This window comes from Macrotis lagotis, chromosome 7, assembly GCF_037893015.1.
Source record: "Macrotis lagotis isolate mMagLag1 chromosome 7, bilby.v1.9.chrom.fasta, whole genome shotgun sequence".
NCBI classification, from domain to species: Eukaryota; Metazoa; Chordata; class Mammalia; order Peramelemorphia; family Peramelidae; genus Macrotis; species Macrotis lagotis.
In genome coordinates this window covers 209,336,056-209,357,827 of record NC_133664.1, presented here as the reverse complement: position 1 = coordinate 209,357,827, position 21,772 = coordinate 209,336,056, and the positions used below count along the sequence as shown (strand labels likewise).

The window sequence follows — 21,772 nt, the reverse complement described above, 5'->3', positions numbered from 1 at the left end:
TATATATCCCTTAATTGATTCTCAAAGGATATTGAAGTATCTAAATAAAATAAACAAAAGGTTGAGGGTTGAGGTGGATTGGTACTGTTTCATGGATTATAAAGAGGGGAAAGGAGGAAAGGGGGAAGAGAGTAGAGAGAAAGACTAAACTGGTGAAAAAAAAAGAAGGGATGGAACTTGCTATTAAGGTATATTAGAAGAAGCATATTAAAACAGGTATGGAAGAAAGGGGATAGGGGAGAATGCATTAGATGAATTTCATCATTAATTGAAATGGACAAAAAAGAATTAATAAAAACGCAAACTTTGGCATAGAGAACATGAAAGAGAGAGTTAAATACCAGTGTGAGACTAATCAAATACCAAGCCAAAATATTAATCCTGAAGAAAGGATTGAAAGGGGAAAGAATCAAAACCTGAACTCTGGGGATGGGTACCCACCGGTTGGAGAATGATTGAACAAATTGTGGCACATGAATGTAATAGAATATTGGTCCTATGTAAAGAAATGACAAAAGAGATTGTCGAGTGCAGAATGCTAGTCAATCAATTTGCTATTTGTTCTTCATTACTGTTATCAGTCATGACAACATATTCGTTTATATACAGATATAGAAATACATTCCACATGTATACATGTGTATGCAATAAGAAAGTATGTCTCTGATCCAATGGAAAGTATACTGGAAAGAGCAAGGAATCTGGCATAAAATGTTGTAGGTTTGCTATGATGCTTCCTATCTGCATGACCTTGGACAAGTCACTACTTCAATTTCTTCATTTATAAGTTGAAAGAGAATGACTATGACCTCAAAGGTTATGTTCTGAATATAGCTTACCACAATTTTTTCTTATCCTTTAATTTTTTGTTTTCCCTAGGCCCAGGGAGATAATTCTAGAGATAGCAGTTTCTAATGCTCTTGGCACAGAGCAAGTAGTTAGTTAGGAGAATGATCTGGAACAAGGAAGACCTGAGTTCAAATCTGATCTCAGACACATGATAATTACTTAGCTGTGTGACCTTGGGCAAGTCACTTAACCCCACTGCCTTGTTAAAAAAACTAAGAAAAAAATAAATGATGAACAGGATGTTCTCGGTAAAATACTTATATGAGCAGATGCAATAGGAAATGCACTATATACAAAATAACAGCAATGTTGCTGGATGATCAGCTGTGAATGATTCAGCAATGCTGTAATCCAAGAGAACTCTGAAGGATTTATGATAAATAATACTATCCATCCCCACTTCAAAACTATCCATTCCCCATTTCTGGAATAAATAGAGAAATAGCCAGGGGTGACCTGGTACCAGAGAGAGAGGGAGGGAGAGACAGAGAGAAAAAAGGAGAGACATAGAGGAGAGAGAGAGAGAGAGAGAGAGAGAGAGAGAGAGAGAGAGAGAGATCTGGAATGTAGACACTGCTAATTATTGTGAATTTTTATGGGTCTATGAATTAGGTAAGTTAGATCTCATTGTCATTCATGCTTCTGAGGGACGGAGTACTTTTCATAAGTTTTTAAAATTTCTTTCAGGAAAATGAGAGAAGGGCCAGGCAATGATCAGAGGTAGATGGATTTGGTCAAGATGGCTTTCTTTCTCTTTATCCTGAGGACAATAAATTATGTGATCCCAGCATGCTAAATATCTCTGAATCTATGAATTCAAATAGCAAACAGAGAAAATAGAAACCATTTATAGGATCTTCCCTGCATAAACAAATTTAATTTTTAGTATTTTGAACAACATTTCATTTCATTCCCTAAGTTGATGCTCGGAATCTACAAAGAAACCTTTTTGGAATCAAAATAGCTAAGTTACCCTATCTGGCAGTAGGGTAGCAGCGGGGCACCCTCTGGTGGTCGATATCAGTACTGCTGCCTCCAAGAAAACTGAAGAGTACCACCTGGTGGAAAATTTAGATATTGCACTTTCTTACTGGTCATTTTTAATAGTGATATGCTTTTCTCTAAACTAGAGGGAATTAGCCCTTGAGCTACTTAACAGAAGAGCTTCATATGGTGGGAGAATCATAATGATATGGTTTCTGTAGAGATCCAATAAATGATAATACTGATAGGCTAATTTATCAGAACCAGTAGCATATTGTTTACACATTCTTTGGTAGGTCCATAACTCAGACAATGAGTCAACAGTTTGGAATTTGAGGTTCTTCTTAGTAAATCTAGACTCACCTCCACTCTAGACTTTTCCTTCCTAGTGGGTTTCTTTTCTTTTCTTAACAGCACCAGATTGGCAAGGACTTGGAGAAAGGGGAGAGATCCAGTTCACCTGACTCAGGTCGACTTGACTGTTCGGAATACTGTACTGTTATTTGTTGTATCTTAGCAACCAAATCTAGAATCTTAAAAACATATACTAAATTATTCAATCTAGTCCTTGCTTTAAGATCCAAGATGGAATTATCACCTGTAAAGAACCTTTCCTAAAAACCTTCCTTAATCTTATGACATCCTGTCTTAAAATGCATATAAAACATGTTCTATAGAAAGCATTTAAAGAAAAAGCATTTTACTATAAACACATTGTATATTCTCTTTGATTCAGTCAACCATTCCAGGAGAAACCTTGTTATTAGAACCACAACAAAACCCTACTGGGTTACAACTTATTTACAAAAACAACTTACTTAAACTCAATTTCCAGTAGGGAGGTACCTTGTTATACTGGAGATAATATTGAATTTGGCATCAGAAGACATGAATTCTGAGTCTGATTCTGATATCTGACTCTGAAAGGGACCAAGATGATGATAAGCAGCAATAGAAAAACAGACAGAGTTGCTCAATTCTATTTGTTGTTCTTTTCTTTACTAAGGAGAATGACCTTTAGCCTGAAAATGAAGAAAGAAAATCAGGATTGTCTTTTTTCCAATCTTGAAATATCTTCCCTATTTCCCATGATCTTTTAGCTATCACTAACAATGACTCAGCTGTCACATCTGCTACTTCTTTCAGCATCCAAGGATCCAAGTATCCAAGCTCTTTTAGGCATTCAAAGTAAATTGAATTCCTTATGAATAGCTGGGGGGGGGGCAGCTAAGTGGTGCAGTGGGTACAGCACAGAGCACTGGCCCTGGAGTCAGGTGGACCTGAGTTCAAATGCAGCTTTCAACACTTAATAAATAAAATTTATTGGCAGAGCCTAGGGAGGGAGCAGAGAGAGACTGCTGAGCTCTGTCCTCTGTCCCTGAAACAGGACGCTGGGGTTCTGACCACATTCAGATCCTGATCACAGGCTAGGCCCCCCATAGAACAGCAGGCCCCCCCACCTCAGCCCCGTGGCAGAGCACTTATGATCATTCACAGACTAGGAGGGAGGACAGGGCCTCACACACTGAGATCCTTGTGGGAGTGTCCCAAAAACTCAGGAAGCACCCCAAAACCAGACTCAGGCTGGGAAAATGAGTAATCAGAGAAAATAAAGAGGAACACCATTGAGAAATACATTGCCTGTAATCCCAAGAAGGATCAAAACACTCAGTCTGAAGATGAGGAAACACAAGCTCCTGCATCTAAAGATTCCAAGAAAAACAGAAATTGGGCACAGGCTATGACAGAGCTCAAAAAAGACTTTGAAAATCAAATTAGGGAGATAGAAGAAAAATTGGGAAAAGAAATGAGAGCGATGCAGGAAAAACATGAAAATGAAGTCAGCAGCTTAGTCAAGGAAATCCCAAAAAATGCTGAAGAAAACAGCATGCTAAAAACCAGCTTAGGTCAAATGGATAAAACAGTTCAAAAAGTTATTGAGGAGAAGAATCATTAAAAAGAAGAAGTGGCCAGATGGAAAAAGAGATAAGAAAGCTCTCTGAGGAAAACAAATCCTTCAAACAAAGAATAGAACTCAAGGAGACTGATGAATTTACGAGAAATCGGGACTCAATACTTCAAAACCAAAAGAATGAAAAATTAGAAGAAAATGTGAAACATCGCACTGAAAAAAGAACAGATATGGAAAACAGATTTAGGAAAGATAATTTAAAAATTATTGGAATACCTGAAAGTCATGACCAGGAAAAGAGCCTTGACATCATTTTCAAAGAATTACTACAGGAAAATTACCCTGATATTCTAGAAGCAGAGGGCAAAATAGAAATGGAATCCACCGATACCCCCAAGAAAGAGATCCCAAAAAACCAACTCCTAGGAATATTATAGCCAAGTTCCTGAACTCCCAAGTCAAAGAGAAAATATTATAAGCAGCCAGAAGGACACAGTCCAAATACTGTGTAGCTGCAGTCAGGATCACACAGGACTTAGCAGCAACTACATTAAAAGCTCATAGGGCTTGGAATATAATATAGCGGAAGGCAAAAGAGCTTAGAATGCAACCAAGAATCAACTACCCAGCAAAACTGAATGTCCTCTTCCAGGGAAAAAGATGGGCTTTCAATGAACCAGGGGAATTTCAAATGTTCCTGTTGGAATGGCCAGAGCTGAACAGAAGATTTGATCTTCAGATACAGGACTCAGGTGAAGCATGGAGATTGGAGGAGAGGGGCAAAATATGAGGGACTTAATGATGATGAACTGCATGTATTCCTGCATAGAAAAATGACACTGATAATACTTATATGAACCTTCTCAATTAACAGAGCAGGTAAAAGGAGCTTTTATAGATGAAGCACAGGAGAGAGCTGACTTTGAGGATAAAATATGGTGTAAAAATGGAGTCAATAGAAAAAAGGGAAATGTAATGGGAGAAAGAAAAAGGAGAGGGGGAATAGGCCAAGATACTTCATATAATAAGATTTTTCTTTATTACAATGAGCTATTGCAATGATATGGAAGGGGGAAGGTGAGGGGAAATGAGGGAATCTTCACTCTCATCAGAGGTGGCTAGGAGAGGAAACAGCATATATATACTCAATGGGGTATAGACATCTGGAGTAAGAAGGAGGGGGGTCAGGGGGAAGTGGGGGATGTGAGTGATGGAGGAGAGGATGGACCATGGGGGGAGAGTGGTCAGATATAACACATTTTCTTTTTTACTTCTTGCAAGGGGCTGGCATTGGATGGCCTATCTGGGACCATAGGGCCAGGTGGATGCTGGGCCTAAGGGGTGGTAGGGGGGCTCAGGGCCTCTTGGCCCCAGGACCAGGGATCTGTCTGCTGTGCCACTCAGCTACCCTACAGCAGAGTCAGAGTGAAAGGAGAGAGAAAATATAGTACATGGTAGTGGAGAAATATGAAAGGAGGGAGTTGTGATCAGCAATGGCAATGGTGGAAAAATATGGAAGTAACTTTCGTGATGGACTTATCATAAAGAATGTGATCCACCCGCAACAGAGTTGGTGGTGTTGGAACACAGACTGAAGAACATTTTTTATTATTATTATTTTGGGGAGGGGGTGCAGGGCAAATGGGGCTGGGGGGCTTGCCTGGGGCCACACAACTGGGTGATCTTTGGGTGTCTGAGGCCAGATTTGGACCCAGGTGCCCCTGGCTCAAGGGCCAATGCTCTGTCTGCCACCTGGCCGCCCCTACCATTATTACTATTTTATTTTATTTTGGGTCTTTTTTTTTCTTTTTTTGGTTTTTGCAGGGCAGTGGGGTTGGGGGTGGCTTGCATGTCACACGGCTGGGTGATTGTTGGGTGTAGGGGGCCAGATATGGGCTCAGGTGCTCCTGGCTCCAGGGCTGGTGCTCCGTCTACTGTGTCACCTGGCCATACCTACAATTATTACTATTCTGTTTTTTAATTTTAATTTTAATTTTTTTTCTCTCCCCTTTACTTTATTGCTCAAGCTAGTCTATATTTTGGGGGGAGGGGGTATTTTGTTTGCTCTTAAACAGGAATATTTTATTAATGTATAAAAAATATTATTTGTACAAAATGAGAATAAATAAATATTAAATAAATAAATAAGAATTATTAAATATTAATAATATTAAATTAAATTAAAAAGCTATTTGACCTTGGGCAAATCACTCAACCCCATTGCCTTAAATAAATAAAATTAAGAACAGCTAGGTGCTCTCTAGTTAAGTTTGGCAGGAGGTCTCCAGTGGACTGCACCAGAAATGTGCTTACTATTGTGCTATTCAATATTTTTACTAATAACTTAGATCAGTGGTGCTTAAAATGTATTCTATAGATCCCCAGGGTACTAGAGACTCTTTCAGGAAGTCTGTGAAGTCAAACCGATCTTCATAATAACATTAAGATGTTATTTTGCCTGTTAAAATTCTACATCCTTTTCCAATTATATATCTATGTAAAGCCAGATTTTCTTCATATATTTCAACCAAAATAACATATCACAACAGACTGAATACAGAAGCAGTTATGAAAATCCAACTCTCATTAAAGAGATTTTTCAAAGATACTTAAAGCAATGCCATTCATCACCAATTCATCACCCAATACAAGGGTCTTTATTAAACATTTGTCATTGACATTCATTTAAATTGAGCTTATTATATTATTGAAATAATAAATGTTTTTAAATTTCACCAGTTTTAATTTCTAATGTGGTAAATATCAATAGGTATGGTCTATATAATAAAAGCTCTCTAGGGGGACTTGAGACCAAAATGTTTGAGAATCCACCTTAGATAAAGCTTCATCAAATTGCAGCTGACACAAAGCTGAGAGGAAGGAGCTGACACTGTGAATGACAGAATCAAGATCTAAAAATATTTTGACAGGATAGAGCATTATATTGAAACTAATAAAATGAAATTTGGTGACAAAAGTTGTTTTATATTTCTTATAAAAGTTCTTCCAGGGGCAGCTAAGTGGCTCAGTAGATAAAGTATTGGCCCTGGCATCAGGAGTACCTGGGTTCAAATCTGGTCTCAGACACTTAATAATTACCTAGCTGTGTGGCCTTGGGCAAGCCACTTAACCCCATTTGCCTTGCAAAAAAAAAACCCCTATAAAAAAAAGTTCTTCCAGCAAGACTGAACTGATTGCTCAAAGGAAGGTTAGAGACCCTGGGAGATAGATCAAGCACAAAGAGAAAGTACTCTTGAGAATGGGAGGAGCTCGTGTGGGAGCACTCACTTCCATGAATTCTTAGGTTAGCACATCTTTTGACCTGAAGAGTTCTCAGCTATATTTACTGTGCTAAGCCAACTGTTTTCTCAGCTAAGTCTGGCATCAATATGATGAACCTTCAAGAGTGGGAAAATCAACCCAAGTTGGAAAACAGGTCAATCAGCTAATTGGTAGTGGAATCAGTAAATCAGTAGCCAATGAGCTCTCAGCCTTGTTAAGGTTAGGGAGCCAAGTTTCTTGGTTCAGTGGGAGTTTCAAAGAAGTCTCTGGAAAATCATAGGAGGAAATTCTGAGAAAGAGAACAACTTCAGCAGTGGGAGGTGGTTACAAGAGCAATTTTGGAAGATGGTAGATGGGGAACTCTTTCCACAAGACCAAGTCATAGTGAAGGGAATCTTTTTCCTTTTCTGGCTCCCCGTTTAGTTTATTAAGAGAATTCAACAAAGTGATCATTAGTTTTTCTCTTGCTCTAGCAATTGTAGGAAAGGTTAATTTTTTTTAAAGGGAAAGGTTAATTATTAAGAATTTCTTTTTTGTATTTCTACCTTTTCTTGACAATGGTTGGCTAAATAAAGATAAGATCATTTTAATATGGATTTGTGTTGCTAAAGAGTGTAAGAGACGAAAGAGGAACTTTTGTCTATATGATTATTAAATTTATCTAGCTGAGAGATCTCCTCTATATATGTTGGCTTCTTTTCCCAGTCTTTCTCTCCTTAAGCACCTAAAAGAGAATCTGGAACCACATCTTCTTTCTTGATGCTGAAAGCCAGAAAATTAAAATCTCTCTTCTCTCTCAATGTCTTGCCAACTCTGCCCCTCACACTTTCTTTGGACATTGAGTATAATCCAGATTTACATACTGATTGGGGAGGTCAAAATATTCTATAAATTTTATCTGTCATTTGCATTTTAAGAGGTTTTTTTTTTAAGTTCTCAGAAAAACACATCATTTGGAACTGGACCAGTATTTTTAACCTTTTACTATCATGGACTCCTTTGAAAATCTTGTGATGCCTATTGAACATTATCAGAACAATGATTTTAATTGCCTAAACTTTTGCCTAAATTTAAATTGTCTGAAACATATGAGATTGCAAAGGAAGCCAATTATATTGAAATAGAGTTGGCAAGAAAAAATGTTCACAGGTTCCAGGTTGTTGTTGTTCTCATATCCAACTGTTCATGACCTCATTTGCGGTTTTTTTTTTTTGGCAAAAAAATACTAGTTTGTCATTTCCTTTGCCAGATGAGGAAACTAAGCCAAACAGCATGAAGTGACTTGCCCAGGTTCACACAGCTAGCAGTGTCTGAGACTTAATTTGCTTTTTTTTTGCAAGGCAATAGGGTTAAGTGACTTGAATTTTTTTTTAATTTAAGGCTTTTTTGCTTTTTTTTTTTTTGCACTGAGACTTGATTTGAACACTGGAAGATATATCCTTCGGACTTCAGACCCAGAACTCTATCCAATCTATGCTAATCATTGGGGAATGAGTTCAGGTAGGTAATTATCATCTCCAGGAAGTCACACAACTAGTGTGGAGGTGGGGCAGGCTAGAGAGTGAACCTGTAGTAGAAAATGAATAGTGAGACTAGATATTCTCATAATAATGTAGGATAAGACTCATCAATGCAGGTTGAAACTCATCAATAATTGGGTAGAGTTGTCCCAAGGCTGAGACAGAGGCTAACAATTGCTGCTCTCTTAAGAAAGAGTGCTGGTAAGAATTGGAAATTGAGTCAATGTCCATCAGTTGGGGAATGGCTGAACAAATTGTGGTATATGTACATTATGGAACACTATTATTCTATTAGAAACCAGAAAGGATGGGAATTCAAAGAATCCTGGAAGGATTTACATGAATTGCTGCTGAGTGAGATGAACAGAACCAGAGGAACATGGTATACTCTAACAGCAACATGGGAGATGATCAATCTGGACTTGCTCATTTCACTAGTACAACAATCAGGGATAATTTCGGGGTGTCTGCGATGGAATACCATCTGTATCCAAAGAAAGAATTGTGGAGTTTAAACAAAGATAAAAGACTATTGTCTCTAATTTTTTTAAAAGTTATCTTATTATGTAATTTAGCTATCTCATACTTTATTTTTTCCTTAAGGATATGATTTTTCTCTCAACACATTCAGTTTGGATCAATATATAGTATGGAAACAATATAAAGATTATCAGACTGCCTTCTCTGGAGGGTGGGGGGAGGGAAGCAAGATTGGGGGGGGAAATGTAAAATTCAAAAATAAATAAAATTTAAAAAAGAAAGAAAGAAAGAGTGATGGACTAGAATTATAGCTACCTGCCCTACTAACTTTTTGTTAGTCTAAGGGAGATATTTACATTCAAGTTGAGTTTCTGATTGCAATGACCCAAGCTATATATCTAAGGTTTGACTACCTTCCTATCAAGTTATAGTTTCACAAAGAACAAACTTAGCAAATAGCAAATAAACTTGTTTATCCAAATCTATAACTTGAGAAAATAAAACATAAAATACATGTATTCTATAAATATATAACTGAAATCAATATGCCAACAGCACCTAATATGAACTCTCCTACCGGGAGCAAATTATCTCTACAGATGAAAAGTCTCCAGTGAGATTAGGGACACACAATTAAAGTGCCAGCTCCTCCATATATTGACTTCTTCCCAGAGTCTTTCTCTCCTTTCAAGCACCTAAAGGGAATCTGGAACCACATGTCTTCTTTCTTGATGCTGAAAGCCAAAAAATGAAAATCCCTCTTCTCTCTCAATCTCTTGCCAACTGCCCCTCACACTGGCATGGGACATTGAGTATATCAATCACTAATGAAGAAAGTATTTTGCAAATTCTTTAAGCTGAAGATTACAGGTATACTTAATGGAATCCTTTTTATTATTGCTTTTCAGTCATTTCAGATGTTCTGGACTCTTCTTGGTCCCTTTAGGGTTTCTTGTTGAAAGGTTCAGAAGTGGTTTGAAATTTCCTCCCCTAACTCATTTTACAGATGAGGAACTGAAGCAAACACAGTTAAATAACTTGTTCAGGGTCACACAAACAGTAAGTGTCTGAGGCCAGTTTTGAACTCAGTAAGATGAGTTCCTGACTCCAAGTCAGCACTCTACCATCTAAATGGTAGAGAGAAAACTGGGTAGATCTGTGTGAACTGATGTAGAATAAAGTGAGCAGAATCAGAACAATTTGTTAAATCAGATAACTTTGAAAGACATGAACTCTAATAAACACAATAACCAACCACAAATCAGAAAATAATGAAACATACTACCCAGCTCCTGATAGAGAGGTGATGAATTCAGAGTAAAGATTTGAGACATATATTTTTTGTACATGGCCAATAGAAGAATCTGTTTTTCTAGACTATAGGTATTTGTTCCAGGGCTTTGCTTTTCTTTACAAATGAGGAATAGAAGGTGGTTTGGCTTATTGAAAAAAATTAATGTAAAAATGGAGAGGGGAGAGATCTAAAAGCATTGATGAATTAGCTGGGGTGAAGCAAGCAATCAGTGTAGAGTTGTGGCAAGGCTGGAAGGCTAATGAAATGGTTGATCCAGGCTATATAGTACCTGATTTTCATAGAGCTCACCTGGGCTAATCTCCCATTTCTTGGTCACTGATCCAATAAATGGTTAGTGTGGCTAGATCATTGACCCTCTATAGTCAGCAGACCTTTTCTGCGGGTCTTAAGGACCCTCTCTACAAGACAACCTACTGGAAAGTGGCAGATTAAGATGTCCCTTTTATTCCCCAAGTTTAAGTTCCTTGGGAGATTCCCAACTATAAAAGAGTAATTACCCAGGAAGAAAGAAAAGAATTCAGGTTAACTGCTTACTTTTCTGTAGAATCTAAAATAAGATTGTAAGGAAACCATTTTCCACGAATTAAAAAAGTCTGAGATAGTTTTCTAGGGTCATTTTATGTATTTCATTTTTTTTTTAAGTTTTTTTAAGTAGCTTGCCCAAGGCCACACAGCTAGGTAATTATTAAGTGTCTGAGGCCGGATTTTAACTCCTGACTTCAGGGCCAGTGCTCTATCCACTGCGCCACCTAGCTGCCCCTAGGGTCATTTTAACAATCCAAATTGCCCCTATTCCAAAATTTTTTTTTTCTTCCCTTCGTGTTTTTTCTGAATAAAATAAAATTCAATTTATTATTGCAAAGCTGGATGAGCTAATAGAGAACATATGCCCATATTCCCTGGAAACTTCTGGAGATTCCAAAAACATTGTCAGTCATCGATCAGACATTTGGAGATGATCAGCTTTCTGGCTGCTCCCAGCTATATCATAGCTCAATGCTGAAAGGAGTTTTTAGGGTTTTAAAATGATGGAATACTTTTGTTCTGAGTCTTCTTTTTCAACATGACTGACATAGAGATATATTTAACCTGACTGTAAATATATCAGATTGTTTGCTGTCTTGGAGAATAGGGAGGGAAGGGAAGGAGGGAGAACATTTGGAATTCAAAATCTTACATTGGAAAAAATAAATTTTAAAAAGCAAAAAAATAGAATGATGGGAAAAATACAGAGTAGTCCCTTATCATCTTAAAGGCTGGAAATGGAGGCATCTCTTCACCTGTTGCTTCCCCAAATCTGACAAGATCTTAGTTAGTTATAAGATCCCTTCTGTTTCCTTTTACTTCCCATGCCCTTTCCTTCTTCATGGTGAAGAAGAATCAGTTTACATGATGTTGTGATCATCCTCTAATATGTGTGAACTTCTGTGTAAAGTTCTTTCCAAAGTGTCTGTCTAAATACTACCAACAGGAAGATGTGAATAAATCTGCCCCACTTCAAGGAAGATTTTGATTCTTATCTGGAGGGGAGTAGGAGATTGGGGCACAAGACTAGTCTACCCTCTTTTGAGAGGAGAGACTGGACTAGAATTGCATCTATTAACTTGCCTAAATGTTGTTAGTCTAGGGAAACTAGGGCAGCAAGGTGGCACAGAGGATAGAGCATTGACCCTGGAGTCAGGAGCATCTGAGTTCAAATTAGATCTCAAACACTTAACAATTGCCTAGCTGGGTGACCTTGGGCAAGTCACTTAACCCCATTGCCTTAAATAAATTTAAAAAAACTATTGAACTAAAAAAAAAAGAGAGAGAGAAATGGACCCTAATCTTGTTAACAATAATTTTAAGAGGGCAGCTAGGTGGTGCAGTGGATAAAGCACCAGCCCTGGAGTTAGGAGCACCTGGGTTCAAATCCGGTCTCAGACATTTAATAATTACCTAGCTATGTGGCCTTGGGTAAGCCACTTAACATCATTGCCTAGCAAAAACCTAAAAAAACCCCAATAATTTCAAGAACAAAGACTAACAGGAAAAATACTATGGAATAAAGTGGCTGGACTCAGATCTGAGCCATTTTGTTTGCAAATATCCTGTGTTTTGAGCATTTTGAGATTGATCTAACTGGAAAAGATAAGATAAATTCCATTCAAAGTAATAGTTTATTAGTACAACTGGGAGACACCTTGCAGTATGGAGAAGACATTTTTAGGGCTAGATAACACTTGGTGGACCTTTCCTGATACAAGAACCCCTGACAAGAGGTCATCCAAGCCTACACTAAAACATACCCAGAGTTAGAAACCTCATTATTTCACAAAGCAGCCTCCCTTCCATTGAGAGATAGCTCTCATCGTCAGTTAGGGAACTCTTCTCTTTTTTGGTTAAAATTAGTTCTTGGGACAGGAGGTATGTTTCTCTTGTATGCTGTTCCCCACAAACTTTCAGTTGCTGCATGGGAGTAGGATCTCAGGACATTGCACCAGTTAATTTAAATAGAAGCTGCAGACACTGCCAAACCACTCAATCCTAGTTTTGTCTCTCCTCTCACCTATTTTCCTATCTCACACAGCAAGCCACTTAACCCTGTTTGCCTTGCAAAAACCTAAAAAAATTTTTTTCATTGTTTTATAGTTTTTTAATTCACATTATTGTAGGCACTGTACATATTTATTGGCTCTCTACTTGCTTCATACTTCATCAAATCATGTAAATCTTTCCATCCTTCTTTGTATTTATCATATTTGTTGATTCTTTCTTACAATGCACTAATATTTCATCACTCAAAGTTAAGGATCATAAGAATGTGGCTGAAATCAAAAGGAAATGTAATTGAGAAAAGTTTCACAAAGTAAATAAAAATACAATAAAACAAAGATTAAAATTAATTTGTGGTTATCTAAGTTAATATGCTGCCCACAGGACTCTTTTCTGTTTGAGTTTGACATCATTGAACCAGTTATAGGAGGAAAGGGTCTAACAACCTAGGAATTTGGTAGCCTCAGACAAGTATCATGAAATGTACCTTGAACCCAAAGTGTGAAAGGCAAACACAAATTAACTTTTAAAGAAATAATGTGTTAGAAATAGCAAAAAAGGTCAGAAAAAAATAACTGAAGGAATAAAGATGAATGAGCAAATGAGACAAAATACCTGCATTTGCTGATGGCAATGATTTAACTTTAAAAATCCTAGAAAATTAGCAAAGAAATTAATTAAGATAATAACACTTTGGGAAAGTGGCAGGATATAAAATAATTATTTTTATTTTATGATGTTTTATAGCCAGGGCACACGTCCATTTTTAATTTATTGTAAAATATGGTATAATCTCTTTTTTTTCTATACCTAATTTGTGACTGCCTGCCTTCTGGTGTTCCCAGCAGTTTTTATCAAACAGGGAATTCCTAAATAATTTATATTTTTGTATTTTTTGAAGACTAGGTTATCAAATCCCATTATTTCTAATTTTCCTTGTCTAATTTGTTAAGTGATCTATTTTCTTTCTTTTTTTTTTGGCAAGGCAATGGGGTTAAGTGACTTGTCCAAGGTCACATAAGCTAGATAATTATTAAGTTTCTAAGGCTGTGTTTAAACTCGGGTCCTCGACTCCAGGGCCAGTGTCCCAATTGATCTATTTTCTATTTTTTAACCAACAGCAAATGATTTTCATGATTCCTGCTATAAAATTTAAGACCTGGAAGTATTCTTCCAAGAAGGTAAATTCTTAATGAAACAAGAGACCCAGGGTTAGATACAATAATAAAAGATAAGTAGGTTAATCTAGAATAAAAGAGATTCAATACAATAGTAGTCTGGACCATAAAAATGCTAACTAGCAATCCAGTGATACTATTCCCCAGCAGTCAGCTTCCAGGAAACCAAGTCTTTGAATTCTGGAGGGAGTATGGTTGCAAAAAAACCAACTTAATAATAAAGGGAAAATAACTCCTGCAGTCTCTCAAAAAAAGTAGACCTACATAAAAATAATGTGGTAGAAAAAGGAGGGTTTTTGTTTTGTTTTGGTTTTTGCATTAGGGTTAAGTCACTTGCCCAAGGTCACATGCTAAGCAAAAGGAATATTAAAACAAAATCAATAGATGGGAAAAAATAAAAGAAAATGTGAATTATCTCATAGCAAAAAATGGAAAAGAAGGGCAATGAGGTGGAGCATTAGCTCCATAATACTCCATTAGAGTATTAGCCCTGGAGTCATGAGGAACTGAATTCAAATCCTCCCTCAGAAGCTTAATGATTACCTATCTGTGTGACCTTGGGCAAGTCACTTAATCCCATTGTCTTAAATAAATAAAATTTTTTTAAAAAAGGAAAAGAACCTATATGTTCTTGGGGGGGGGGTTTGAATAATTTCTCTTTTGCAAATAAAATTGGGAGGAAACAGGAAGAAAAAAATTCAGACAGTGTTACTTCCAAATATAACCTAAAAACTGCTTAACTTGGGGATATTACTTGGAGAAAATGATATTTCAATAAAATATTACATGTCCAATTAAAATGGCTAGATCACTGTCAGGAGATTATTGTTTTCCATTATGGAATTTCTCCCTGTCTCCTATATATGTCCTCAAACTAGCTTGCTCTAATTAGACCTGAAGGATGAAAGCTGGCTTCATTTTCTGTTTCCTCCCAATTTTCTGAATGCCAAAGATAAATGAACTACTCAATTCCCTCTACCCCTAAGAATATATATGTTCTTTTCCTTTTTTCCCCCTGGTCACCTTAGGAAACAGATCTAATACTAGTGTTGCTAGGTCAAAGGTTATACAGAGTTTTATAACTCTTTGTGTATGATTCCAGATTATTCTCTAAAATGGTTGGATCAGTCCATAATTCTTCCAATAGTGTATTAATGTCCCAATTTTTCTACATCCCCTCCAATATGTCATTTTCCCCTTCTATCATTTTAGCCAATCTGATAAGTACAAGATTACATTTCAGAGAAGTTTTAACTCATTTATCACATCAATAATAATTTAGAGCCTTTTTTCATATAGCTATATAGAGTTTTGATTTCTACATCAAAAAACTGCCAATTCAATTGGGTAATGATTCATATTCTTATAAATTTGACAAAGTTTGCTTTATATTTGAAATATGAGACCTGTTTCCCCAATTTTCTACTTTCCTTCTAATCCTAGCTTACACTGGACTTACAAAAGTTTTAATTTAATGTAATCAAAATTATCTATTTTATATCTCACAATGCTATATCTTCTTTACTCACAAATTCTTCTCCAATCTATAGGTCTAATAGGTAATAAGTTCCCTGTTCTAATTTTCTTGTGATATCCCCTTTTATACCTAGGTCATATATACATTTTTACTTTATCTTGCTAAATGGTGCGAGATATTTGTCTATACCCAATTTCTGCCATACCTCTTTCCAGTCTTCTTATCCTAAAAGATTAAATCTTTATATTTATCAGATACAAGGTTTCAATAATCATTTGCTACTGTCAATTATATATCTACTCTGTTATACTGATCTTTCTATTTCTTAGCCAGTATAAGATAATTTTGATAATTACTATTTTATAATATAGTTTATAATCTGGTACCAGTAAATCCCCTTACTTTATATTTTTTTCATTAATTCCTTTTATATTCAACCTTTTGTTCTTCCAAATAGAAATTATGTTTTTTCCTAGTTCTAAAAAATATTTTATTGATAATTTAATTGAGATGGCATTGAACTAGTATATTAGTTTAGATAGAATTATTATTTTATTATCTTGGTTTTTACTTACCCATGAACACTTAATATTTCTCCAATTATTTAAATTTGACTATATTTGTATAAAAAGTATTTTATAATTATATTCATAGAGTTCTTGGTATACTTAACAGGTATACTCCCAGATATTTTATATTGTCAATAATTATTTTAAATGGATATCTCTTACAGGCTTTAAATGCTGTTCATAAGTCAAATTTGTTTTATATCCTGCTACTTTGCTAAAATTGTACACTGTTTTAACTAGCTTTTTTATTGAATCTCTAGGATTTTCCAACTCTATCATCAAATCATCTACAAAAAGTGATAGTTTGATTATTACTTTTATTTTCCCTTTGCCTTGTGGTGCTTAAATTCTGGATAGTTTTCATTTTACAATAACATACTTAGTCTTTTTCCCTGATCTAGTTTGTCTCTCAATCTACTTTCCAGGTCAGTGATTTTTATTGTTATATTTCTTAGATTTTCTTCTTTTTTCAATCTTCTGATTTTTGTTTTTTTGATATTTTTGTTTTCCTATGGAATCATTATTTCCTGTCTAGTCCATTCTAATTTTTAAGGTGTTAAGTTCTTAAGAAAGGTTTTCCTGGAGCTAGCTGATGTAGTGGATAGAGCACCGGACCTGGAGTCAGGAGGACTTGAGCTCAAATCCAACCTTAGACATTTAATAATTACCTAGCTATGTGACCTTGGCCAAGTCACGACCTTATTGCCTTGCAAACCCCCCCCCCCAAAAAAAACAACTTAATAATAAAGGGAAAATAACTCCTGCAGTCTCTCAAAAAAAGTAGACCTACATAAAAATAATGTGGTAGAAAAAGGAGGGTTTTTGTTTTGTTTTGGTTTTTGCATTAGGGTTAAGTCACTTGCCCAAGGTCACATGCTAAGCAAAAGGAATATTAAAACAAAATCAATAGATGGGAAAAAATAAAAGAAAATGTGAATTATCTCATAGCAAAACAACTAACATGGAAAACAGATTGAGGAAAGATAATTTAAGAAACATAATACCACCTAAAAAACCACAAAATTCCCCCTCCTATAAGAGCCTAGACATATTTAAAGAACTCATAAAAGAACTAGAATGCAGTGTAGAGGGGCGGCTAGGTGGCGAAGTGGATGAAGCACGGGCCCTGGAGTCAGGAGTACCTGGGTTCAAATCCGGTCTCAAACATTTAATAATTACCTAGCTGTGTGGCCTTGGGTAAGCCACTTAACCCCATTTGCCTTGCAAAAACCTAAAAAAAAAATAGAATGCAGTGTAGAAAGTCATCTCCTGAAAGAAACCCAAAATGAAAACTCCCAGGATTATGATAGCCAAAATCCAAAACTCTCAGGTGAGAAAAAAAGAATTCTGGTACCAACCAAGAATGACTTACCCATCAAAATTAAATATAATTGGGGGGGGGGGCAGAGAAGTGATTTTTTTTAATGAAATAGAAGACTTTCAAGTACTCCTGATGAAAAGACAAATTGAGTAGAAAACTGCAGTTACAGATTTGAGAAAGATAAACATAGTAAACATGAGTGAACAATCATAAAGGACTAAACAAGGTTAAATTCTTTACGTTTTTATGTAGGGAAAAATCATAAATGCAGATTTTTTTCTTCATCTGGGGTCATAAAGGAAATCTAATTAGCAGAGGGCCTGGGAGTGACTCTCTTATATTTGGGGGATCTCAAAAGAAAAGAATGAGTGAGGAAAAAGAATATCCTGGAGGTAGGAGGAAAGAGAGGAAGAATGGGGAAAATTATCTCACATAGAGTATAAAAGTCTTTACGAGGAGGAAGAAGTAGGGGGAAATGAGTGATGCTTGAATCTCACTCTCATAGGAATGGTCAAAAGAGAAAAGAAATAACATATATGAAGTTGGATATAAAAATTACAGCACTGTCCTTAGGTACACGAGCAACAATTGAATTGTGTTTTTTTTCCCCCCCTGGATCCCTTATACCAAATTACAGCCTGGCACACTCTGGGTTCTCCTTAGTGTTCAAGCTACCTGAAGTTCTGGTTATAGGTAATTGCTATATTACAATGTATTGAATTGATCTGCCTGACATCAGGTATGATAAAATAGAAAAAAATATGCCAATGAAGCCATTTAGCCCTATAGGTTTGATGTTAAATGCTGCAGATGGTGTAAGTGACCTTTGAAAGAACAACCGTAGCCTCAACTGGGGTAGGATTCTCTTAAAGGAATCCCTCATCTTTTCATTGAAAAGGACTGTCTTTATGACTTCATGAGGGAACAAGTCCTCGTAATAACATACTCTGTAATAACAAATTGCCATGATCATTCCAGGTGCATCATAATTAAGTAAGAGAGTGAGCCAGTGGATCAGTATAATGTTTATTGGTATACCTGCTTTAAAATAAGATCCATTCTTCACCTGGAATTTTTGTTCATTCTAAACATGGTCAAAGCTAAAATAAAAAATTTTGTTGCAAATTACCTTTTGGACATATGCAATTTTAAAATGCTTTTTTTCAGTACATTTGTTTATACGATTTTTTAACTTTTGTTTACAGCTTATGTGGTATTCGTCAACGAATCTGTGCTGCATTGGAATCCATGTTCTTATAAAAAAGATATTTTGATACTAGCTTAGGATCATAAAGTATAATTCTTTCCCCTTACAGAACTTCTAGTTTTTTTCCTAATTATTGGATCTCTGTTAAATAGCCTTCTCTGTTACAACACCTCTGGTTTTTGCTTGCTCAATTTTTTTCCCTTGAGTTTTGTTTCTCTTAGCTGTATAGCTCCAAGACAACCTCTGCTGGATGCCAACCAGATGTGCCAGACAATCGTTCTCTGGACCCTGCCTCAATGAAGCCCTCACTGTAATACATTCATCTCCAAATGGACTCTGAAAGCCCAGAAGAGTTTGGGTCCTGAATAATTTTAAGGGGGGAATGATGCAGGGGAAAGATGAAGAGAATTGTGAATGTAGAAATTGAGTGGAGATGTAAATTGACCACCACCTACTCTTGAGATGTAAATTGACTTAGAAGTAAGAGAATTATGATTGTAACAAACAATTTGTAACCTCCTCAAATTGGGTGGAGATCCCCATTACCATTGATTCATTGTTTAATGTAAAATTTGAATCCTGATCTCCTTAGGCTTTACCCTCTACCTAATTCCAGGTCCAGTAAGAGAAAGGGAGTTCACCTTTCACCTTCTGACTGACAGGGAAGACATAAAAACCTGGGTTGGACTCCAGCTCAGGACCAGTGTCTTCTGGCCATGGTCCAGCCAATGCTGCTTGGCTGTTATTTTATCTCTCTCTTTATCTCTTTCTCCCTATCCCTTCCTATGTTTGTTTTTAGGTTTTTGCAAGGCAAATGGGGTTAAGTGGCTTGCCCAAGGCCACACAGCTAGGTAATTATTAAGTGTCTAAGACTGCATTTGAACCCAGGTTCTCCTGACTCCAAGGCATGTGCTTTATCCACTATGCCACCTAGCCACCCCCCCCTTCCTATGTTTTGTAATTTTTATTTTATTTTATTTTATTTTAGGTTTTTGCGAGGCAAATGGGGTTAAGTGGCTTGCCCAAAGCCACACAGCTAGGTAATTTATTAAGTGTCTGAGGCCGGATTTGAACTCAGCTACTTCTGACTCCAGGGTTGGTGCTCTATCCACTACGCCACCAAGCCGCCCCCATCTTGTAATCTTTATAATAAATTTTTGTTTTATTTCCACCCTTGCTTTCCCAAGTCTGAATAATGATTCCTTGTAGGCAGAGCTGAACTCAAGTAGCCAGCAGCTATCAACAGGATTCAGGGAAGGGGGTGGGAAAAGATAAAGTGTCAGGAAATGAGGTAAGAAAGATTGTAAAATAATAAACACAAATAATGGATAAATAAATGGATGGATTAATTAAACTATCAATCGAGAAGTTGAAACTTAAACATTATTAAATGGATTACATGTATTTAATTTTATTCTAATTTTGGACCTGTCAGGGGATAGATAGGTAAATAGAAGTTGAAAAGAAATGGGAAGGAGGTTCTTGAATGGGTTCTACATTGAGAAATAGCTGAGGTGTAATGGGACAAACCAGGTTGAAATGAAAATGGCTAACATCGGTACTTCCTCAAATAGAGGCTTTGGGAACCAACTCACAAAGTAGAGGAAAAGTTAGGGTATTGCCAGTCAAGTCCTATTACAAGTCCTATTGTAATAGTCCAAGACTATTACACTCTGTTTATTTCCCTCAAGATTCATATCTTCTCTAAGAAGAGTATAGCTGTAGAAAACTACTCTTGTGCTAGTTAAGTAGTTAGTCCGCTCCTTACTCTTCAACTCATGAGATTATCTTGGTGAACCTTAAAACTATAAAAACCTTAAAATATAGGATTAAAATAAAATGACAGAAAATATAAGTTAGACATTTGAAGTTTTATTATCTAAAATCTTACTTCTAACTTATTGGTGGAGGCCATTAATTTAATGACCACCCCAAAATGAGAGAGAGGAGAAATATTTATACAAAAACAAATAGGAAAAATTATTACCTTCCTTTGTGACCTGACAATATTAAGTTGCCTAAATGACTCCTCAAAGACCATTATCCTTGTACAATACTACCTAATGAATTATCTCTTCCTGACAAGACAAGTCTCCCAGCATCCGAATTACTGTCTTCCTGAGTTTATAATTAACATAGGGGAATCTTGACTTCTTCCATAGTGGCAAAAGTGACTGATATATGAAGACTGAGTACTCTCTAAAGAAATCAGTCTTTTTACCAAGAATATAGTTTTGAGAAACTTATTATAGTTTAACATTCCCCCCATTTTGATTAAACTAATATCAATATGTCAGCTACAGAACAACTAAAGAAGTATAAAAAAAAGAGGGGCATATTGGAAGTAGAGATGGCATCCTTTGGAAACTAAAGATTGCTAGATGAATGGACAGGCAACAGACAAGTTCTATTTAATGAAGTGGGGGCATAAGGATGAATGACACATTTACAGAATCAAAAGGAAAGTTACAGAGATCAAAACACAAAACAGCAAAGGAAAATTCTGGTCCGTGTTCCTCTGGAACCCTTTGATGCAATTCTGTGGCTTCTGACATTATTCCAGAAAACCTTTTCCATCCAGGTTACTTGTAGAGATCTTTGTTTCTTGTAGAACTTCTTTTTTTTGTTTGTTTCTTTTTTTTCTTTTGGCTTTTTACAAGACAATGGGATTAAGTGACTTGCCCAAGGTCACACAGCTGGGTAATTATTAAGTGTCTGAGGCCAAATTTGAACTCAGGTTCTCCTGACTCCAGGGCTGGTGCTCTATCCTCTGCACTACCTACTAGAACTTCTTAAAACAACTTTTAAACAGACCAAAACTCATATTTTCATCAATAGAAATGAAAACTCTGGAACTTCTTAGATCATGACAAGTTACAATTTTATTTGCCCACTGTCACACAGAACATTCAGTTACACTTAGAAATAAACTAGTTTTGTTTTTGACATTATCTTTTTCATTTATTTATTTGTCCCCTCATTTGGAGGATGCTATTCCTTAACTTAACAATAAAAAAAAAATTAACTTCCATAAAAAAAAAGAGGATTCCACTGCAAAAGTGAATTTTTTCATATTAGGGAAGATATGGATCTTGAGGGAAATGAAGAACAGAGTGTGATAGTCTTGACTTGACAGGCAATAC

General features: G+C 36.2%; 1 protein-coding gene across 3 annotated transcripts in view; it reads right to left on the bottom strand.

Moving 5' to 3' along the window:
* The window catches only part of LOC141493391 (maestro heat-like repeat-containing protein family member 1), an 86,438-nt gene extending 84,087 nt beyond the window's left edge, over positions 1 to 2,351 (bottom strand). Inside the window, exon 1 of one of the 3 annotated variants that reach the window (XM_074194665.1) lies at positions 2,197 to 2,351. The gene's annotated coding sequence lies outside the window, so the exon portion shown is untranslated. The remainder of the gene's footprint in view (positions 1 to 2,196) is intronic. The other 2 variants (XM_074194664.1, XM_074194667.1) reach the window with 2 other exon arrangements.
* Between the last annotated feature and the right edge of the window lie 19,421 nt (positions 2,352 to 21,772).